We start from the raw sequence: 23,878 nt of genomic DNA on the forward strand, positions 1-23,878 counted from the left end.
TATGAGATGGATCTATACATGACAGATCTAAATGCTTCATGTGTGCTTTTTGCTTTTTTGATAGTTTTGTAGTGTTTGGTTTTGTATATTGTTTATGTTTTTGTTTGCAGGAATTAATGACGGAAGAAAGAGAAGAAGAACATGAAGTTTTGTGGATACGAGGTGAGAAAGATCTGGGAGTAGGTAGGTGAAAGAATATGATCATATATTTTATATATTATATGAAAAAATAAGTAAATAAATTAATTAAAAAATAAATCCAAATCTTAAATGCCAAAGAAATAAGACTAAAGAAATTTGTCTAAATTATATCAATACATGAAAATGTGAATAATTTCAAAGACGTCTAAACATCACAAGTAAAATCAGCAAATTAGGATTATGGTACAAGAAACAAAGGGAGAAAAATTTAAACACTTAGATATTATAATTTTGATGCTTCTCAAAGGTCTAGTCAGGGGATTCCTTTTGATCCTCCATGACCCACTTCCAAGCCAGAAGATCTAACTAGGGCCCCATATACAGTGACCTAGTCTACTAATCATGCCCGTGCTGAAATCAATGTTCATGATTTTAAATCTAGATTCTACACATTCTACTTCAGAGGCTATCAGATTGATGCTGCTTAATCCTTCCTTCAACAATCCCTCCTAATTAAGAAACCAGCATTAGTGTCATTCAGGTAACACAAACAGCATGATGAGCAAGAAGGCATATGAGTATCACACAATAAATCCAATTGTTCTTGTAACAAGGAAGACTGTTGGTTTAAGTTCAGAATTCCCAATTGGATCTGTGAATTCAAACCATTCTGAACAGTTAAAGATGCAGACTTCTCCAGACAGTTTATCCAATGTATGAGCAGAAGTCACAGACTGTGAAATGGCAATACCATCTATGTCAGGGGCGGTGGCCGAAATGGCAATGACGGTAATAATGACTGCCAAAATCCCTTTTGTGACAATATAAAGTGAGGGGAAATCTTCCATCATTATCCAAGGGAATAGGAATGACTCCAGGGACCCGAATCACAGGAGCTTCATATTCTCAGGAATTTGTCAACAAACAGGACAACTGTTTTTCTGTGGTCCTATTAGTGGTGATCATTACTGACCAAACTGTGCTCCTTATTCCCACTGGCATAAAGATCAGAGGATTTTTACGAAGCTTCAATAGGTTTCCATCCATACCAGACTCCATAGAGACAAGACATAACACAACTCCCAGGAACCCAAATGGGTGCTTTAGCATCTCTAGGAAAAACACAAGCAGAACCCCTAACCCTAACTAAACAGGATCAGCTCTCTTCCACAATCCTGAGGTCAAATCTTTCCAATGGACCAGACCTTCCTTACATCTTCCTCCTTTCCAATGTCTATCTGTTGATGAACAATTTTTCCTATATATTAACAAAAAATTAAAATATAAGTAATGAAAGTTAAGCTAGTGTGGAAATCAGGTTTCCTGCTTTTGTTTTTTCAGGATAATTCTTAAGTGTTAAATGAGCTCTTTTTATTATGGCTTGTCCTTGAGGATTGTAAGGAATATCAGTTTTATGTACAATATCACAATTCTCACAAAATTTCTTAAAAGGCCCACTATCCTGTACCATTATCAGTTTTTCAATGTTGTGGGACACCCATAAAGACAAAGGCCTGTACACAGTGACTTTTAACATCCTTAATTTTCTCTCCACTATGTACAGAGGCAAAATGTAAGCCAGAATAGGAATCAGTAGACACATGGACAAACCATAATTTCCCAAAGGAAAATCATTAGACTTTAGCCCTTTTGGATTAACTCTCAAATTGTTATAAGTGGAGGAAATAAGTGGGGCACAGTGGGGACATTGACTGACTATTTGGGATGCTTGTTCTTTAGTTATTCCATTATGAAACCTCAAAGAATTAGCAATAAGATGATTTTTATGCATCTGTAAAGCTTTATCATAGGCAATACTATTCATTAATGTATAATAACATGGAAACTGAGTGTAAGAATCAACCAACTCATTGCTTTGTGATAAGGGGCAAGTAACATGGAATGTCCTCTTATATGGCCTACAAAAATAGGTTCCTGATGCTTCCATAGCAAAGCCTGTACTTGTAATAAGCAGGCAAAAATGGATGAAATATGAGCAAAAAATGCAGCAATCTCAAGAGGTGAAACAATCTTAATCACATACACACTATCTGTATATGTTACAAGGTTCATCAGGAAACATTACCAAAGCTAGTTGTAAAGCTTTCAGTTCTGCTAGGTGTGCAGAAAAATTAGAAATTTTATAAACTCTACATTCTCTCCAGATACTACCGCAGCACATCCATTTGAAGAACCAACAGTAAACACTAAATGAGTTTTTTGCAAGGGGGAACTAACAATAATTTGTGGAAAAATTACTGCATACATTTTAATAAACTGACCAATCTTACTATCAGGATAATGGCTATCAAACTGACTAACCACAGTGCTCATTAAAATAACTGAATCTGTAAAACCCTGGACTAAATATTGTAGTTGCTCCTTGGTATAGGGAGTAATTATAAGATCTGCTTCCTTGCCAAAAGTCTGTAAGATAATTATTTGAGCCTTGAACAGTAATTAAGCAATGACATGAGGATAAGCCATCACTATTTTTGCAGGTGAAGCTTGTAAATAAAACCACATTAAAGGGTCATTCTACCAAAATCAGATCAGATACAAAAGTACAAAACAAAAGAGGCCAAAAATTATCATTATAATTAAGGTGAGTGTCTTCCATAGCCTGATGTACTAAATTTAATGATTCATGTGCTTCTGGACTTAATTATCTAGGGGAATTTAGACATGAATCACCTTTCAAAATATCAAATAATGGCTTCAACTGTCCTGTGGTTAATTTTAATGTTGGTTGAAGCCAATTTATATCCCCTAATAATTTTTGAAAATCATTTAAGGTCTTTAGTGTATGTAATCTAATTTTAAGTTTTTGTGGTTGAATCCCTTTTTGTAATAATTCATGTCATAAATATTGATAAGGGATATTCTTTTGAACATTTTCAGAAGCAGTCATTAACTATGCAGTGCCCAAATCTTCTTGTAAATCGGCATATGCTGTCAACAATTCTTTTCCATCTTGAAACTGCTAACAAATATTATCCATAGAGGGATAATATGTATCTGTAGATACTTCCAGCTCAAAGGCTTTAGCACAGAGGCTACATACACCTGACACATAGTAGGACTATTGACCATCCCCTGAGGTACCATGACCCAAAGAAAGTGATGAGAATGCTCCTGAAAATTTATGGAAAGAATGCTAAAAGCAACTCTGTCACAATCTTCAGGATCTAGTGGAATAATAAAGAAGTAATTCTGTAACTTAATATCTATCATATGCCAATTTTTTGGTATAGCTACAGGAGAAGGGAGTCCAGGCTGAGTAGATCCCATAGACACCATAGTTTTGTTAATTTCCCTTATATATTGTAATAATTTCCACATTCCAGACTTTTTCTTAATCACAAAAATGGGTGTATTCCAAGGGGAGGTGGAAGGAACAATATGACCAGCTTGTAGCTGTCCCTGTGCTAGTTGATGAGCAGCCTCCAATTTTTCCTTGAACAGGGGCCACTGTTCAATCCACACCAGATCATTTCACTTCCAGGTAATGGGCAAAGGTTTAATGTGAGAAGGCTTATGTGAGTCTTAGGATAAATTTCCCAAGCCTGTTGTATGATGAGGATGTTTAATTACTGTTAGCTCTTCACTTACAATATAAGGTATGCCTTGAATATTTTGACCAACCCTTTCCGTGGGATGAAACCTTGTTTCTGCATCATGCTTTTAACACAGCCTTCATATCATTGTGTATATCTTGTCCCCACAAGTTGATAGGGATTTGTTCAAAACAAAAGGCTGAAACCATCCCTCATGTACTTCCGCATCTCTCCATTTAAGAATCTTGCTGCATTTTTGAGGAGCTGTAGCTGTCCCCACTCCTTATAACATGGAGTGAGATACCTCTAAGGGCCAGGCCTTTGGCCAGAAGACTTTAGCTATAATATTCGTATCAACTCCAGTATCTAGAATCCCAGGTAGATGTTTTCCTTCAACACATAGAGTGAATGTGGGACTTTTCTCTAAAGAGGACACTCAAAATGCTCCAGGCCCTTTGGACCCAAAGCATTGATTTCCTCGGGTGGATTTAAACACAGGATTGTTAGTATAAAACTGGGGAAAAAGAAGCAATTGAGCTATCCCATCCCCTTGAGGAATAACTACAACTCCTCTTTCTACAGAAACAATAATTTTAATTTCTCCCATAAAATCAGAGTCAAGGGAAAATTCTTATTCCTTTGATGAAGGCACTGCTGCAGCCTAGGAAAAGGCCTATACTCCTAGAGGGTAGGTGCCCATATACCCCAGTGCCAAGTGTCTGGGGGCCAATTTGAGGTGTTAATACTCCTCTGGTGGAGGAGCCGAGGTCCAGCCCAGCACTCCCTGGGGTACCTTTTAAAAGGTCTTTGACATGAAGTAGTTGGTTTGAGGGAACAAATGTATTGGGATAAGTAGAATTGAAGTAGGTTCTACCATCGAAGTCTTCATGGCTCCCACAATGGGCACTGTCTTGCATTTCCTGGAAGGTGTGAATGCCATCCCTTGGCATCTTGTTAAGGTCTGCACTCATTTCCCAGATGATAGCCTTTATGCCACCAAGTGCATAATCCAGGGCCCCCTGTCTTTTTGTTCTGAGGACACTCTTTTAAAATGTTTGTTGTCCACACCCAACACATGTCTTGGCCCTCCACTTTCCTTCTGCATGGCTTCAGCTAAGACCTGTCCCATCATATAATTCCTATCTATTTCTTTACACAACTAACACAATCATTTAAATTTTATTCTTATGTGGTCTAATCACTTCCTTGCACCATTGATTAGAATTTACCTATGCCATTGTCTTACTATGAGCATAGCAGTATGAACGTCTCCAAACAATTTTCCAGCCAACTCTAATAATCTATACACAAATTCCTGAAAAGACTCTGAGGGCCATTGTGTTACCTTAGATAATTGTTCTCTGGTTGCCTTATTAGGCAGGGCCTTCCAGGCTCTAACTGCCATAGTGGAAATTTGTGCAGTAATGGCAGGATCATATTGAATGTGGGCTGGAAAGGGAGCATGTTGTCCTGCTCCTGTCAAAATTTCTAGACTTCTTTGGTGGAATCCTTCATGTTCATTAAGTCTAGCTAGTTGCACACATTGTTCTTGATATTCTCCCCTCGATAATAGATTATAACCCTCACTTAACACTGCCCTATATAATTGTTGCCAATCTCCAGGAGCCAATGTGGACATAATATAGGATTCAAAAATGGCACAAGTAAAGGAAGCAAGGGGGCCATAAACAGAGACAGCTTCTTTCAGGATTTTCAATTCCTTAAAACTTAGAGGAACATATTTTCTAATAAATAGACCTTCATTGTTGGGGTCCAGGAACTCAAAACAACATACAGCATTCACTGTCCAGGGGGAGGCTCAGAAAAAAATGTGCCCTCTCCTTGAGCCTTCTTTCCATAACACCACTCCAAGGATGGTTACGGTTCAAAGGCAGGAGCACTATCTCCCTCTTTTTTAAAGAAGGGATTTTCACTAGGAAGATGAAATTCTGATTTTTAGCAACCATGTGCTTATTAATCTTCATCTTAAACTCCTCAATTTCTATTTCTTTTTTTTTATCTTTATTAACTTGGGTATTTCTTATTTACATTTCGATCTTTATTCCCTTTCCCAGTTTCCAGGCCAACATCCCCCTAATCCTTCCCTCTCCCCTCCCCATCATCCCACCATTACCACCCTCCCCCAACAATCGCATTCACTGGTGGTTCAGTCTTGGCAGGACCAAGGGTCTCCCCTTCCACTGGTGCTCTTACTAGGCTATTCATTGATACATATGAGGTTGGAGCCCAGGGTCAGTCCATGTATAGTCTTTGGAAAGTGGCTTAGTCCCTGGAAGCTCTAGTTGGTTGGCATTGTTGTTCATATGAGGTCTCAATTTCTATTTCTAATGTCTCTTCTTTATCATTCTCTGAGCTTGAATAGTGATCTGAATAAGATGTTTGTAAAGACTTATGAGAAGCATCATCCCGTGCTGCTCCAAATGTTCTTTCTATCTCTGACATTTGTTCCTTTATTTTGGTGTTAGTACTCAACAGGGCATCCTTCACCAATCTCCACAAAGATAACATAATGGCAGAATGCTCTTAGAGTCATCTCTCTGCAGTGTTTTTTTGCAAATCTGTCTTAACAGGTGTCCAATTGGGAATACTCAGTCCTCCTGAATGAAGAAACCAAGGACTAGTCTTTTTCTTTTGTTTGTTTCAGCTTACAATTTCACACTGTAGCCTGCCATCGTGGGGGAAGTCAAGACTGGAACTTCAGACAGGTAGTTAATCTATATTCACAGTCAAAGTCAGAGAACAATAAATATGTCCGATCATTTTGCTGCTTGTGCTCAGTTTGATTTTCCCACTATTGTACAGTTCAGGATCCCCTGCCTAGGGAATTGTGCTGCCTACGGTGGGCATCTTTCCACTTCAGTTAACTTTATTGGTATAACCTCCCATGGATATTTCCACAGGCCAATGCAGTATAGACAGTCCCTTAATGAGACTCTCTTTCCAGGTGATTCTAGGTTGTGTCAAGTTGAAATTTAAGCTAACAATCACACCATATCACTCTATTTCAATGCCGAGCACTAGGGATATTTTAATTAGGGTTCTGCTTCGCTTCTTTAAAGATTAAGTGAGACAGTGATACTCAATAAAAAGATACTAGTGGAGGGCAGTAGCAGGGATGTGCACATCTCGAACTGGAGATGGTTGGAGACAGGGCCCTGTGAGAACTCAACCTCTAATAATCATGATATCAGTAATCATGATATCAGTGAAGCAATTCGACCACCATTCCTACAGCTATTACGGGTACAGGTTTTAGGATTTAACAAAAATTTACAGGTTCACTTTGTGTGTGTTTCATACTCAGAACAAGTTCTAAGGGCATAATCCAGGTTCATGTTCTTCAATAGGTGTGCTTTCTGTCTGCTATCTCTCCTATTGAGTTGTGACTTGAATGGTTTCCTAAGAGAGCGTTTGTGACTAGGGGTATGACTGACTGAATGGAATTCAGTTAATATCAAACACGAGTGAAGAGTGTCATCCAGAGCTTTGCTTTGGGAGCATAAAAACTTTTGGCAGCTTCACACAGTGAGAGGAAAGATGACAGATCCGTGGCCATGACACCCTCTTCTCCATCAGTGTGATTATATTAGAACGCTCTACTTGGATATATTGATTTGTCTTTGGAAGCTCTCTGTGCCACATAAATCTCAGGGAAATACCTTAAAGAGCTGTCCCAGAAGGCCACTGTTTCTTCCTCAACAAAGAGGAGCAAAACCAGAGAATCATTTGTCAAAGTTTCAAATAGAATACTCCGTTTAGGAGCTGATGCTAGATGGTTTCCTATTCTGGCATTCATGGGATTTTAAAACAAAGATGCACGTTGTGATTTACCTCCAATACAGAGGAGCAGCGAGCTATATTTGTCTCTTTGGACTCCAGCAACCTAAATTAAAAAAAAAATTTCAAGGAGAAAGTATTCATTACACCTCAAAAATTCAGTTTATGTGTACTGTTGGGCAGAGCAATTCCTTTCTCCCTCTGCTTAATAGCCAGGTGACCATTTGTTTTGGAGATTCAGGGCAGCTTTGGAAGATTTAACAACATCTGGAAAAGAGCATTTCTGAATGTCTTGCTTCTACTGCTTAGGTCAGGGAAAATAGGCTTCAATGAATTATAAACGGATCGAGCAGTATTGATTATGCTCTGGGACATATGAGTTCAGTTTCCTAACTTTCAAGAGCTGTAATGGAAATGACACTAGTGTTAAGTTTTTCTTCAGAATTGAGTGACCTTGGATACATTTCTTGAGTTAATTTTTTTTCTTTTGTGTTTGATAAAGTGACTATTGTTCTGTCTGCATTATTAGGAGAGGCAGCATTAAAAGATGGGAGTCTCACATGTTCAGGATCATGGGTTTTTGAGCTGATGTAGCTTGGTAAATATCTTAGTTTCTAGTCATGGCAGGTATGTCATTTAGCCCTCTAAGGCTCAGTTTTCTTTTCTTTTTCTTTTTTTTTTTTTATTAACTTGAGTATTTCTTATTTACATTTCAAGTGTTATTCCCTTTCCCGGTTTCCGGGCCAACATCACCCTAACCCTTCCCCCTCCCCATCTTTATGGGTGTTCCCCTCCCCATCCTCCCCCCATTGCTGCCCTCCCCCCCAACAATCACGTTCACTGGGAGTTCAGTCTTAGCAAGACCCAGGGCTTCCCTTTACACTGGAGATATTACTAGGATATTCAATGCTACCTATGAGGTCAGAGTCCAGGGTCAGTCCATGTATAGTCTTTAGGTAGTGGCTTAGTCCCTGGAAGCTCTGGTCGCTTGGCATTGTTGTTCATATGGGGTCTCGAGCCCCTTCAAGCTCTTTCAGGTCTTTCTCTGATTCCTTCAACAGGGGTCCTGTTCTCAGTTCAGTGGTATGCTGCTGGCATTCGCCTCTGTATTTGCTGTATTCTGGCTGTGTCTCTCAGGAGAGATCTACATCCGGTTCCTGTCTGCCTGCACTTCTTTGCTTCATCCATCTTGTCTAATTGGGTGGCTGTATATGTATGGGCCACATGTGGGGCAGGCTCTGAATGGGTGTTCCTTCTGTCTCTGTTTTAATCTTTGCCTCTCTATTCCCTGCCAAGGGTATTCTTGTTCCCCTCTTAAAGAAGGAGTGAAACATTCACATTTTGAACATCTGTCTTGAGTTTCATGTGTTCTGTGCATTTAGAGTAATTCAAGCATTTGGGCTAATAGCCACTTATCAATGAGTGCATACCATGTGTGTTTTTCTGTGATTGGGTTACCTCACTCAGGATGATATTTTCCAGATCCAACCATTTGCCTACGAATTTCATAAAGGCGTTGTTCTTGATAGCTGAGTAATATTCCATTTTGTAGATGTACCACATTCTCTGTACCCATTCCTCTGTTGAAGGGCATCTGGATTCTTTCCAGCTTCTGGCTATTATAAATAAGGCTGCTATGAACATAATGGAGCATGTTTCTTTTTTATATGTTGGGGCATGTTTTGGGTATACACCCAAGAGAGGTACAGCAGGATCCTCAGGCAGTTCAATGTCCAATTTTCTGAGGAACCTCCCGACTGATTTCCAGAATGGTTGTACCAGTCTGCAATCCCACCAACAATGGAGGAGTGTTCCTCTTTCTCCACATCCTCGCCAGCATTTGCTGTCACCTAGGTATTTGATCTTAGCCATTCTCACTGGTGTGAGGTGAAATCTCAGTGTTGTTTTGATTTGCAGTTCACTTATGACTAAAGATGTTGAACATTTCTTTAGGTGTTTCTCAGCCATTTGGAATTCCTTAGCTGTGAATTCTTTGTTTAGCTCTGAACCCCATTTTTAATAGGGTTATTTGTCTCCCTGCAGTCTAACTTCTTGAGTTAGTTGTATATTTTGGATATAAGGCCTCTATCTGTTGTAGGATTAGTAAAGATCTTTTCCCAATCTGTTGGTTGCTGTTTTGTCCTAACCACAGTGTCCTTTGCTTTACAGAAGCTTTGCAGTTTTATGAGATCCCATTTGTCGATTCTTGAGCTTAGAGCACAAGCCGTTGGTGTTTTGTTCAGGAAATTTTCTCCAGTGCCCATGTGTTCGAGACTCTTCCCCACCTTCTCTTCTATTAGGTTGAGTGTATCTGGTTTGGTGTGGAGGTTCTTGATCCACTTGGACTTTGTGCAGAGTGATAAGAATGGATCGATCTGCATTCTTCTACATGTTGACCTCCAGTTGAACCAGCACCATTTTCTGAAAATGCTATCTTTTTCCCATTGGATGGTTTTGGCTAGTTTGTCAAAAATCAAGTGCCCATAGGTGTGTGCGTTCATTTCTGGGTCTTCAATTCTGTTCCGTTGGTCTATCTGTCTGTCTCTGTACCAATACCACGCAGTTTTTATCACTAGTGCTCTGTAATACTGCTTGAGTTCAGGGATAGTGATTCCCCCAGAAGTCCTTTTATTGTTGAGGATAGTTTTAGCTATCCTGGGTTTTTTGTTATTCCAGATGAATTTGCAAATTGTTCTGTCTAACTCTTTGAATAAATGGATTGTTATTTTGATGGGAATTGCTCCCTACTTATTCAGTATAGTTCTTGAAGTTCTAGCCAGAGCAATCAGACAACAAAAGGAGGTCAAGGGGATACAGATCAGAAAAGAAGAAGTCAAAATATCACTATTTGCAGATGATATGATCCCAAAAGTTCCATCAGAGAACTACTAAAGCTGATAAACAACTTCAGCAAAGTGGCTGGGTATAAAATTAACTCAAATAAATCAGTAGCCTTCCTCTACACAAAAGAGAAACAAGCTGAGAAAGAAATTAGGGAAACGACACCCTTCATAATAAACCAAAATAATATGAAGTACCTCGGGGTGACTTTAACCAAGCAAGTAAAAGATCTATACAATAAGAACTTCAAGACTCTGAAGAAAGAAATTGAAGAAGATCTCAGAAGATGGAAAGATCTCCCATGTTCATGGATTGGCAGGATTAATATAGTAAAAATGGCCATTTTACCAAAAGCAATCTAAGGACTAGTCTTTTCTAAAGTTTTAATAAATTCTTTAGCTATTTTTACCTTTATCCCTGTTCCCTGCTGTATGAGCAGAGCTACTATCTCATCTGTTAGCTATAATGTGGAACTCAAGGTTCCCATCGGGTGACCCTTTTACTTATTGCAAACTAAACTTACCTTCAGTTTGTTGCTGAGCTGCTCACCCAATATGTTCCTTCTACTTTGCCGGTCAGACTCCTGGAAGGATCCCATCAGGTGCTCCTCTCTTTCCCGATCTTGTTGGGACCTCCACTTGATGGAACCTTTACCGCTATGGTACTGAGAACTGGGTGTAGGCCTGGGGGATTTAACAAAAAAACAGAAACTTGGGTCATTTGTACTATGAGAATTCCCAAGCTTTACTGAGGTTCACAGTATATATACATCAAGTCTAATAGATGGAAAATCCCTAGATGCACAGTGAAAAACCAAGTTTATGCTCTTAAGATAAAAACAGGAACTGACTCAATGTTGTTACCAGTTATTGGCCAAATGGCAAAGGCCAGGATGCTCTTTTCTTAAGAATAAACTTTTCCACATGCTACAGAAAGGCTCATCAGGGGGAGAACAACAAGGTAGCACCGGAGGGTCTCACAATCAAGAAGTGTAGGAATGCACATAGCTGAGAGACTATAGAAAGACCTACAAAACCATAACTACTAAAATACAAAATATCACCGAGAACATAAACATCACCAAAAATCAACAACACAATGATCACATACATTCAATAGTAACTTTAAATGTCAATGGCCTTGATTCTCTAATTAAAGCACAGATGGAGACTTAATAAATCAAAAAGCAAAATCTATTTGCTAGAGGTCTACAAGGAATACATCTTCGCTTTAAAGATAGGTATTGCCTTAGAATAAAAGTTGGACAAATTTACTCTACTTAAATGGAACCAGGAAGCAAGCAGGCATTGATATCCTAATACCTGACAAAATAGACTTCAATCTCAACCTAACCAGAGGAAATAGAGAGACACTTCATTGTAATTAAAGGAAGAGTTAGTCCAGAAGACATTACTATCAGAGTAATTAGTACCAGAGCCTTATGATTCACTGCAAATTCTTCCGGACATAAAATGAATATCTTTAGCTAATCCTTTAATTATGAAAACAAATAAAAACCGAAGTAGCATTCTAAACCTCTTCTATGAGGCTTGTTTCACTCTAATCTATCACTCTTTACCAAAACCAGGTAAAGAAAACACATACCAACACACACCAACACACACACTCTCACACATACACACACACACACACACACACACACCACACACAGAGAGAGAGAGAGAGAGAGAGAGAGAGAGAGAGAGAGAGAGAATCTAACTGTATACAGAATGTAGATATGTGTGTTAAAAACTTTATTCATAGCTTTATCCCTAAAATACAGGGTTGGTTAAACACATTCAATTAATGAACTAAATCATTTTAAAAAATTACTCTGTTTTGCATTAGCTTTCTTGTAATATCACTAAGACATAAGTGGGTTTCCTTCTTTGGCTCTTGCTATAAAAATATTGTAGAGCATTTGGTGACTCTATTACACAAAATATCATTACCTCTTTTCCTCTCTTGGCTCCTCACCTCTCCTGATCTCTCCCCCCTCCCTCTTTCTCTCCCCCAACCATTCAATACAGAAATTTGCATATGCAAATACGGATTCTGTTTTGTTTTAAGACAAGAGTACTCAAGAGAATTAAAGGGGCTGGGTAGAAACCATATTATCTTGGGGAAGACAGGATCCTCACAGACATTCTCTAAGGAGATGACACTCCTGAATGTTCAGGTATATAAGCACACACAAATACTCATATTCACACACACCAATGCTGACCTCACACTACTATATGGGAGTAGTGAATGAATAGCTTCACAATCAATAGCTAGCTCCTCTGTCTACTTTATGTTTTCCTTTCTTCATTGGATATTTTATGAATTTCCATTTCAAATGTTATCCCCTTTCCACCTTCTCACATCCCCCAACTATAAGGATGCTCCCTCTCCCACCCGCCCACTCTCACCTCAACACACTGGCATTCCCCTACACAGGGGAAATGAGCCATCCCAGGACCAAGGACTTCTCCTCTTATTGATGCTAGGCAATGCCATCCTCTGCTATATATGCAGCTAGAGCCAAGGGTCCCTCTATGTGTACTCTTTGGTTGGTTGTTGAATTCCCTGGAACTCTGAGTGGTTCTGGTCAATTGATATTGTTGTTCTTCCTATGGGGTTGCAAACCTCCTCAGCTTCTTCAGTCCTTTCTCTAACTCCTACATTGGGGAGATCCATTTCTCAATCCAATGGTTGGCTTCAAATATAGACTTCTATATCAGTATGGCTCTAGCAGAGCCTCTCAGGAGACATCTATATCAGGCTCCTGTCAGCTAGAACTCCTTGGCATTAATAGTAGTGATTGGATTTGGGAGCTGCATATAGGATCGATCCCCATGTGGTGCAGTCGCTGGATGGATGGACTTTCCTTCAGTCTCTTCCCTAATTTTCATCCCTGTATTTCTTCCTATGAATATTTTGTTCCTCCCTCTAAGAAGGACTAAGCCATCCACGTTTTGGTCTTCCTTCTTCTTCATCTTCATATAGTCTGTGAATTGTATCTTCAGTATTCAGAACTTTTGGGCTAATATCTACTTATCAGTCAGTGCATACCATGTGTGTCCTTTTGTGACTGGGTTACCTCACTCAGGATGATATTTTTATTAATCATTTTATTTGTTTACATATTAAATAATATCCCCCTTCCAGGTTATCCCTCCAAAACTCTTACATTCCATTCCCCCCCTACCTCCAAGCAGGTGGTCTCCCTCCCACACATTCATTCCTGCTCCATGGCCCTAGCATTCCCCTATGATGTGGCATCAATTCTTCTCAGAACCAAGGGCTTGCCCTCCCATTGATGCCATATAAGAGCTTTCTCTGCTACATGTGCTGTTGGAACCATGGATCCCTCCATGTATACTCTTTGGTTGGTAGTTTAATCTGTGTTAGCTCTTGAGGGTCTGGTTAGTTGATATTATTATTTCTATGGGTTTGCAATCTCCTTCAGCCCTCCAGTTCTTCCAATAGCTCTTTAATTGAGCTCCCCAGGCTCAGTTCAATGGTTGGATATACCTGCATTTTTCTTAGTCTGGTGCTGGTAGAATATCTCAGGAAACAGCCATTCCAGGCACCTGTCAGTAAGCACTTCTTTGCTTTAGCAACAGTGTCTGGGATTGGTATCTGCAGATGGGATGGATTCTTAGGTAGAATTGTCTCTGCATGGCCTTTTTTTCAGCCTCTGTTCCACTTTTTGTCTTTCCTTTGGACAGGAATATTTCTGTGTTAACAATTTTGAGATGGGTGGATGGCCCCATCTCTCAACTGACAGTCATGCCTACATACAGAGGTAGTCTCTAAAGATTCTATCTCACCTTTGAAACACATTTCAGCTAAAGTCATCCCCATTGAGTCCTGGGAGCCTCTTGCTTCCCTGGGGTCTGAGACTCTCTAGTGACTATGCACAGTTCCCCCAACCCCACTGGTATATATTTCTATTAAATTTCTTGACCCTCTCTACTTCTCTCCTGTCCAGTTCAATACCTGATCATGCCCCCATTCCCTCTCTCCCCTTCATCTCTCCTGCCCAGGTCCCTCCTTTCCTTTACCTCCTGTGATTGTTTTGTTCCCCCTTCTATGAAGAGTTGAAACATTTACAATTTGGTGTTTCTTCTTAAGTTCAATATTGTTTGTGGGTTGTATCGCGGGTAGTCTGAGTTTTGGAGCTAATATCCACTTATCACTGAGTGCATACCATGTGATTTCTTTTGTGTATGGGCTACCTCACTCAGGATAATGTTTTTTAGTTCCACCCATTTGCCTGTAAATTTCATAAAGTCATTGTTTTTGATATCTGAGTAGTACTCCATTGTGTAAATGTACCACATTTTCACTATCCATTCCTCTGTTGAGGGGCATATGGGTCCTTTCTAGCTTCTGGCTATTCTAAATAAGGATGCTACAAACGTAGTGGAACATGTATCCTTGCTTTATGTTGGAGCATCTTTTGGCTGCTCAGTAGTGGTATAGCTGGGTCTTCAAGTAGAACTATTTCCAATTTTCTGAGGAACCTCTAGATTGATTTCCAAGTGATTTTAATAGCTTGTAGTCCTACAAGCAGTGGAGGAGTATTCCTATTTCTTCACATCCTTGCCAGCTTCTGATGTCACCTGATTTTTTATCTTAGCTATTCTGACTGTGTGAGGTGGAATCTCAGGGTAGTTTTGATTTGGAGTTCCCTGATGACTAAGAATCTTCAACATTTTGATATGTGTATCTCATCCATTCAGGATTCCTCAGTTGATAATTCTTTGTTTAGCTCTATACCACATTTTTTTCCTTTTTTTTTTCTTTCTTAACTTGAGTATTTCTTATCTACATTTTGATTGTTATTCCCTTTCCCAGTTTCCTGGCCAACATCCCCCTAACCCATCTCCCTCCCCTTCTGTATGGGTGTTCCCCTTCCCATCCTTCCCCCATTACCACCCTCCCCCCAACTATCATGTTCACTGGGGGTTCAGTCTTAGGAGGACCCAGGGCTTCCTCTTCCACTGGTACTCTTACTAGGTTATTCATTGCTACCTATGAGGTTGGAGCCCAGAGTCAATCCATGAATAGTCTTTGGGTAGTGGCTTAGTCCTGGAAGCTCCGGTTGGTTGGCATTGTTGTTCATATGGGGTCTCAAGGCCCTTCAGGTTCTTTCAGTCCTTTCTAAGATTCCTTCAACGGGGTTCCCATTCTCAGTTCAGTGGTTTGCTGCTGGCATTCGCCTATGTATTTGCGGTATTCTGGCTGTGTCTCTCAGGAGAGATCTACATCCGGTTCTTGTCAGCCTGCACTTCTTTGCTTCATCCATCTTATCTAATTGGATGGCTGTATATGTATGGGCAACATATGGGGCAGGCTCTGAATGGGTGTTCCTTCTGCCTCTGTTCTAAACTTTGCCTCCCTATTCCCTGCCAAGGGTATTCTAGTTCCCCTTTTAAAGAAGGAGTGAAGCCTTCACATTTTGATCATCCGCCTTGAGTTTCATTTGTTCTGTGCGTCTAGGGCACTTCAAGCATTTGGGCTAATAGCCACTTATCAATGAGTGCATACCATGTGTGTTTTTCTGTGATTGGGTTACTTCACTCAGGATGGTATTTTCCAGTTCCATCCATTTGCCTATGAATTTCATAAAGTCATTGTCTTTGATAGCTGAGTAATATTCCAATGTGTAGATGTACCACATTCTCTGTATCCATTCCTCTGTTTAAAGGCATCTGGGTTCTTTCCAGTGTCTGACTACTATAAATAAGGCTGCTATGAACATAGTGGAGCATGTGTCTTTTTTATATGTTGGGGAATCTTTTGGGAACATGCCCAAGAGAGGTATAGCTGGGTCCTCAGATAGTTCAAAGTTCAATTTTCTGAGGAACCTACAGACTGATTTCCAGAATGTTTGTACCAGTCTGCAATCTCACCAACAAGGGAGTAGTGTTCCTCTTTCTCCACATCCTCGCCAGCATTTGCTGTCACCTGAGTTTTTGATCTTAGCCACTCTCACTGGTGTGAGGTGAAATCTCAGGGTTGTTTTGATTTGCATTTCACTTATGACTAAAGATGTTGAACATTTCTTTAGGTGTTTCTCAGCCATTTGGCATTCCTTAGCTGTGAATTCTTTGTTTAGCTCTGAACTCCATTTTTTAATAGGATTATTTGACTCCCTGCGGTCTAACTTCTTGATTTCTTTGTATATTTTGGATATAAACCCTCTACCTATTGTAGGATTGATAAATATCTTTCATTTTTAAATAGAGTTATTTTGTTCTCTGGAGTCTAATATCTTAAGTTCTTTGTATATTTTAGATATTAACCCTCTATCAGATAGGTTTGGTAAAGGTGTTTCCCCAAACTATGGGTTGCTGTTTTGTCCCATTGCCTTACAGAAACTTTTCCATTCTATGAGGTACTATTTTCAATTGTTGATCTTAGAACATGAACTCTTGGTGTTGTGTCCAGGAAATTTCCCCTTGTGCCATTTTTTTAGTCTATTCTCCACTTTCTTTTCCATTAGATTCAGTATATCTGTTTTTTGGTGGAGGACCTTGATCTGCTTGGACTTGAGTTTTGTACAAGGAGATAAGAATAGATCAGTGAATATATAATGGTAGGTTACTAAACACACATTACACCTAGTCAATAGACTGATTTGCTCCTCTATTTTGAATAAAGGTGGTAAATGTTCAGTATGTCTTCTGACTTTTTGCCAATGTTTACATTTTAATAATTTTGAAGATGGGCAGAATTTTAGTATGTATCTTCTCCTAAGATATCCTTGTATAGAAAAGGAGCAATGCCCACTTCATTGTAGAGGAAAATTAAGCTGAAGCTGTGGTTAAATAGTGTTAGCAGCTTTTATTATAAATAAGTGTAAATGGAATTTTATGAACAAAAATTGCAATTCAGACTCAGCATCCATACCAAACAAACAGAAATCAAAATGTCTAGTGCCTCACAACAGTAAAGCAGACCCCAAATTGTCTAACAAAGAAGAAAATTGGAGTGTTATAATGAAAAATATGTAAACCTATTTAGTAACATGAATTAGATTCTAAGAAAATATTTTTGAGTACTAATTTGGTGATTTGTAAAAATATTGCCTCTAGTTCTTGTCAATATGCCTATCTATTCACCATACCTTGTCTAAATTATCCATTGTGTTTTTATTATCAAATAAAATACTTATATGGCACACTTCATGTCCCAGTGGACATTTCTTCTAGATATTTTGTGCTTTGTTATATGTTAATATGAAATTAGATTAGATGACCTTTGCAAGTTTTTGTAGTAAAAGTATTAGCTTTATGAAATAAAAATACATGGTGCTATTTCTTCAGCATTGTTTGCATTCTACATTTCTCCAACAATAGTTGTTTCAAAAGATAATTTCTGTAATCTATGTAATTATTCAGCTTTGATTTAGGGCACATGCATCAACAGCATCGAGAGAGAGAGAGAGAGAGAGAGAGAGAGAGAGAGAGAGAGAGAGAGAGAGAGAGAGAGGGAGAAAGAGAGAGAGAGAGAGAGAGAGAGAGAGAGAGAGAGAAATGGTTTATCTTTGCTTTGCTAGAAGAATCCCTTGTGTCTGCTTAAAGGAGTAGGTGAATACATAAAATGTAAATGATTCTTCTAGGGAGAATATTTAGTGAAATCATTTTCTAAGAATTGTGTAAAAGTTAGAATTTAAAATTACAGGCCATCTTTCTTTTCCAAGATTTACTGGAAGCCAAAGAGGAAGCTATGGTATTTGTTGAATTTCATAATATCCATGGTAAGGACTATGGTATTTTGTGAAATTTTAGAAAACACAAGATACCAGGTACTGGTTGTTAGGGTTACAATTAAGAATTACAGGTGATGTTCTATCTCAACAATTTCTACTAATAGGTCACGTAGATCTCCGTCACCCAAGGATGTTGATTCTTGATTCTCCTTCATGCTTTGCTTCTTTTCCTCATTTACCAAGAAAGAGCTTTAGGTATAAATATTGCCTCACATATTGTGACAATGTGGATGCCTTCTATCTTTTGCGCTCTCTTCATTTTGCTCCATTTTCTTTTTCTTTCTTCCCTATCCTCTTCCTTCTCCATCTTACTCAAGAGTATTAGCTACATTCCCAAGGTAGGTTAACTTCTGTTTCTGAATTCCTTTTCTGTTAGTCAGCTTCAGTGTTTTGTTTCCACAACATTAAGATTTACTATTAAGTCATAAGTTGTACCCAGAAAAAAATTCTGTTCAATAGAAACAAACAATCAAGCAAGCAAACAAACAAGCAAAGGAAAAAAAAAACAAGACATTTTAGCTTTGAGATTTTTTTTAAAAAGTGTTCACTGATGTCAGGGGGCCCACAGAGAAATTTGCTTCTCATTTGGACCCCAGGATTTCCCAAATTTCTTAAACCACAAATTTTAGAATGTTACATTGGAGGGTTTGGCTTTTAGCAGTTTCTAACAACACCCAACCATTTCACCTATCAGACTTCTACTTAGGTTTCCTTTGGATTAATCCCATAATGTGTTCCTGTTTCTGTATATAGCTCATTACCTCCCTAAATTTCAGCTACCTGTGGTATAAGTTTGTTATGTATGAGAGTAAAAAAAAAAAAAAAAAAAAAAAAAACATAGACATAGCGAGAGGTGCAAACAATGGCCCAAAACAAGGTATAAAACACTGTCAGATGATTAAAAATCCACTGAGCATTTGTGTTTGACCTCCTCCACTAAGATCACTTAGCATTACACACTTGCAAGCATATGTTCTGTGCTGTAATTCATATATTCATTTTTCTATTTTCTAATTTTTCTGTGCCCTGAGTTCTTTACCCGGCTATTAACATTTTTCCATATAATGAAAATATTATTTAATTCAATAAAGAAACACTATAAATGTTTTTGAAGTTTGGAGATTTCTGAGTTTGTTTCCTTAGGGTTATACAAATGTTAATTTTAATGGTTCTGACTCCCTTGCTAAATGATTCTTCAGACAGTCAAGAATAGTTTTAAACATTTTCTAATATTGACAAATAACATGTAAAAGTTTCGTTTATACAAAGTGATGTATTCCTTTGTTGAAATAGATTTCAGAATAAATATTTTTTTATTTTTAAGTATTTTATTTTTCAAATATATCTGCTCATGTACTACAGTAAAGACCTGGTGTGGAATTGTTTTCATCTATCAATGTACTTATAACTAATAGTTGATTACCTTGACCCTAAATATATGTATTCAAGGAAATCACTAGTTGTGCAATTTTTGGAGACAGAAAATGTTCAATTTTAAACAGTTTAATTGGTGAATAATTTAATGTTTCCCTTTTATGTTGTTACAAGTTTCGAATGGTATGATGAAACAAAGCCATTTAACCACAAATATAATTCAAACTTATCCTGATTGTCTAATTCATTTCACAATTACAGATCTGGCAGAACATAAAAAGAAAAGAAAAATCGAACATCTGTGACTGAGTTTATTCTTTTGTGATTAACAAAGTATCTAAAGTTAAACCTTGTGATTTTTATGTTTTTATTTCTTACATATATTTTGAGCATTACTGGAAATCTGACCATTATTACCCTCACTCTGGTAGATTCACAATTCAAGACACCCACGTACTTCTTCCTTCGAAATTTCTCTTTCTTAGAAATTGCATTTACCTCAGTTTCCATTCTTTGGTTCCTTGTGAGCATTGTAATAGGGGATATGACCATCTCCTATAACTCATGCATGGCTCAGGAATTCCACTTCATACTCTACCTGCAACTGAATTTTTCCTTCTGACTGCTAGGTCCTATGACTGCTATGTGGCTATCTGTAAGCCTTTGCATTACGCCACAACAAGGAGCAACTAGGTCTGCATGCAGCTCATGGTTGACTCTTTGCTGGCTGTATTTCTCTTCATCTTTCCACCTGTGATCATGGGCCTTCAACTGGATTTCTGTAACTCCAACATCATTGACCATTTCACCTGTGAGTCTTCTCCAGTGCTGCTCATCTCTTGCACAGACACAGCTTTCCTGGAGCTCTTAGCATTCTTCCTGGCAGTATTGACTCTCATTGTAACCTTAGCAATAGTGATTCTGTCCTATTCCTTCATCCTTAGAACAATTTTAAGAATACTCTCTGCTGAGCAAAGGAAAAAGGCCTTTTCTACTTGTTCCTCACACATGATTGTTGTTTCCATTTCCTATGGAAGCTGTATATTCATGTATGTCAAAACTTCAGCAAAGGAAGGAGTGGCTTTGACTAAGGGTATAGCAGTGCTCAACACCTCTGTTGCCCCAATGCTGAATCATTTTATTTACTCCCTTAGATACAAACAAGTAAAAGAATCCTTTAAAACCTTGATCAAAAGATGTATTTCAAATAAAATTTAATGATAAAGAAATTCACTGCTTCATTTACAAAAGGAACATTATATGTGTTGGGAATTTACATTGTAGTATTTCTTACCCACTACTGTATTCGACTTAGCTGAATGTTTTATAATTTCCATGCCATCTTTACTGGACCCAGTTAACATTTAGAAATTTAATTGCACCTTAAAATTTTCTGAGTGTGACTGATTTGATGTCAACCAAATGAGAATGACATTTTTAAAAAACGAATTTATTTTCAAAGAATTTATCCATTGAGTAACAAGCAAAAGCTAATCAAAGAGCAATAAGCAACTTTGAAAAAATATTTTCTAATGATAGGCAATTTTAAATTGAGCTCTTTTCTGAGCTAATGGCCCCCACCTCTGCTGTGTGGCTACTTCCTACTGTATTTCCTAAGGTCTATTCTTATTAAATAGTGGCCTGTGTAATAAAATGCATGAGTTATGTTTTTGCTGTGTGTCCTGTCCTTTATTATCATACTGCATGGCGCTGTACTTAATGGATTTTAGTATCAATTTCTAAAAGTTGATTTAAAAATTACTATGCTAGTTCCATCAGACTCTTAATCCCTGACCATTAAGCATTTTGAATATGTTTTTTGTTGATTTGCTAATGCCAAACTTTGAGCTCATCTAAATTTTTCTTGGAAAGATGTTCTAGGCATTCATTTCCGGATCTATGAATTACTCTGCCAGTGAAATGTAATATTTGTTCTACGTGATTGTCTATGTTTAGTTTTTTTTTTAAGCATTGACTTTTTATATATGTTTGAGAATGTGGGACTAAGAATGTTTGCTGTATACACTGATATGCATCATTCCAAGAAAGGTTGTTAGGTGTGAGTTCGTCAGAAACCAACATGCTCATTTTGTACAGTATTATTTGTATGTATACGTTTTCAAGGTAAACTATAGAAAATTTACTTTGAATTTATGTTAATAACCAACAAGTGAAAGTAGTTATAAATCTCTCCAGGCAACTTTGTTGAGGGACATATTCAATGTCAATTGAAGGAGAATGAGGTTAGAGGCACACAACTATAATCATAATAAAAATTTAGCTGCCTTTTTTATTGGCTTATTTCTAGATCTTTTTCAAAAGTATATTCTAGAATTTAGAATATTGATTCAGACTTAGGCATAGTGGCATTAAACTTTTATCCCAGCCCTAAGACAGCAGAGGCAGGTAGATCTCTGTAAATTGGAGACCAGACTGGTTTTTCTTTACAGTGAGTTCCAGGACAGCCAGGGTTATATAATAGAGCAAATCCATCTCACAAAACAGACAGACAAATAAACAAAAAATTAAAACAGAAAACAAAAACCTCCGTTCTATCAATTTTTCTAGCTTAATGTTTCATTCAGTTTGGCAACTAATTCTTTGAATCTGCTGTTCTAGTATTATATTGTTTAGCTCATGTAAAAGTACTTAGTTTGATAATGGACAAAGTGGATACCATGTTATCCAAGCAGACATTTTCTTCGGTCTTCATGTGAATTTACTTTCTTCAGATTTCATTTCAATTTAAAAAAATAAAAAGTGTGGCATCTGCAGAATGAAAAGCAATTGATAATGGCAGAGATATAGGATGAAGAATTCTTATGTATTTCATGGGCATGTAAATTATTTCTGCTACTACAGCAATAGGAACATTAAAACAATCCTGAAATTTGAGCTGGTATGTGGCTCAGATATACAATCCCTGATTATTCACCTGAAAGAACCTAAACTAGCATACAACTGATATCCCAGCGTATCTGTGGACAACTGATATTCCTAAGGGGACAGAGAATGCCTAGATGTTCTTCAACAGATAAATGAATGCAGAATATGTACATGACAGAGTATTATTTAGCCAGAAACAATGATTGAAATAGTTTTGGTGAAATTAATAGAACTGGGTGTCCTCAAATTAAGTGAAATGAGCCAGGCTCAGAAAGACAGGAAATCCTATATTTGCTCTCATATATACAAATTCTAGTTTTGCTTTGTTTTTTTCTGAGTCTTCAAAGTAGAAGGACTATTTTGGAAAGAGGATAGGGACAGCAGAGAGTAAAGGAAAAAAGGGAAGATAACAAAAAGAAAAGTGATCAAATTACATTAAACGTCAGTAAGAAAATGGCATAACGAAATTTATTATTTTGTGTATAAATATATTACACTTATAGAGAAAATTAAAAAGAAATGATTGAAAGCTAATCATGCATTCTCGGCCAAAAGTTTAGGATTCTGTGAATAACAATATGTGTGACACGGCTTTCCCAAACAAACTCAGCCTCTCATGATTCATGTGCCCGCTATTATGATCTCAGCCCCACGAACACTCCTGTTATCCTGAATATTGAGTATATTTTCTATTTGATTATCATTGCAAAGTATGAAGCCTAGGCTGCATTCTCACATATGAATGCTTGTATTTCTTGGAAACCTGGAGTAAATGATGCTAATTGTTTACTGTGAAATAAACAGTCAGATTTCTCACCTACCCTCCCTAAATCCGACATTAATCTGGATTTACTTTGAGAAGTCTTTACTACTACTCAGATTCACTCAACTAGAACTCACAGTCTTTCCCAAGGTCCTTCACGGCCACCTTGGAAAATTCTCTCTTTATTTTGGCACATAGTATAGATTTTCCAGTTAGAAATTGTTTTATGACAGAGCTATGTGTCCAGCCTTAAAATCACTTTTCCATATTGAAAATACTAAAGAACCAAAGTGAGTGTCTTTTTCCTAAAAATACTAATTGAGAGTGCAATTTCTCAGCACTCAATCTGTCAATAATCAGGCTGTTTTGTTGCTTCATGAGAAGCTTAATGTCACAGATGGCATTCTATATTCCCACAGAACATAATGGCTCCCACAGGAACCAGAGTAGAGGGTTGCTAAAATTAATTTGTCACACATGCACTTGTTTTTCTGTCTACAAGGATGTGTATGCTCTGTTTCCTTCCCAATGATTCCCCTTGTAATATAATATAAAACAGGCAGAATGTGTCTGTGTCTTTTGAGAAAACTTCTAGATAGCTTGTAAAACTAGACGATATAGAAAAATAATAATATAACACAGCATTTAAATAACACCACAAAAATGTTGGAAGTAAGGAAACTCAATTTTCACTCCTTACTAATTGGGGTACTAAATTGTGTACCAAGTGTAAAAACAAAAAAACAAAAA

General features: G+C 37.8%; 1 pseudogene; it reads left to right on the top strand.

Moving 5' to 3' along the window:
• Nucleotides 1-116: 116 nt before the first annotated feature.
• LOC116910962 lies at nt 117-20,697 on the top strand (annotated as a pseudogene).
• Nucleotides 20,698-23,878: the final 3,181 nt, after the last annotated feature.

Source organism: Rattus rattus, chromosome 1, assembly GCF_011064425.1.
Source record: "Rattus rattus isolate New Zealand chromosome 1, Rrattus_CSIRO_v1, whole genome shotgun sequence".
Lineage (NCBI taxonomy): Eukaryota > Metazoa > Chordata > Mammalia > Rodentia > Muridae > Rattus > Rattus rattus.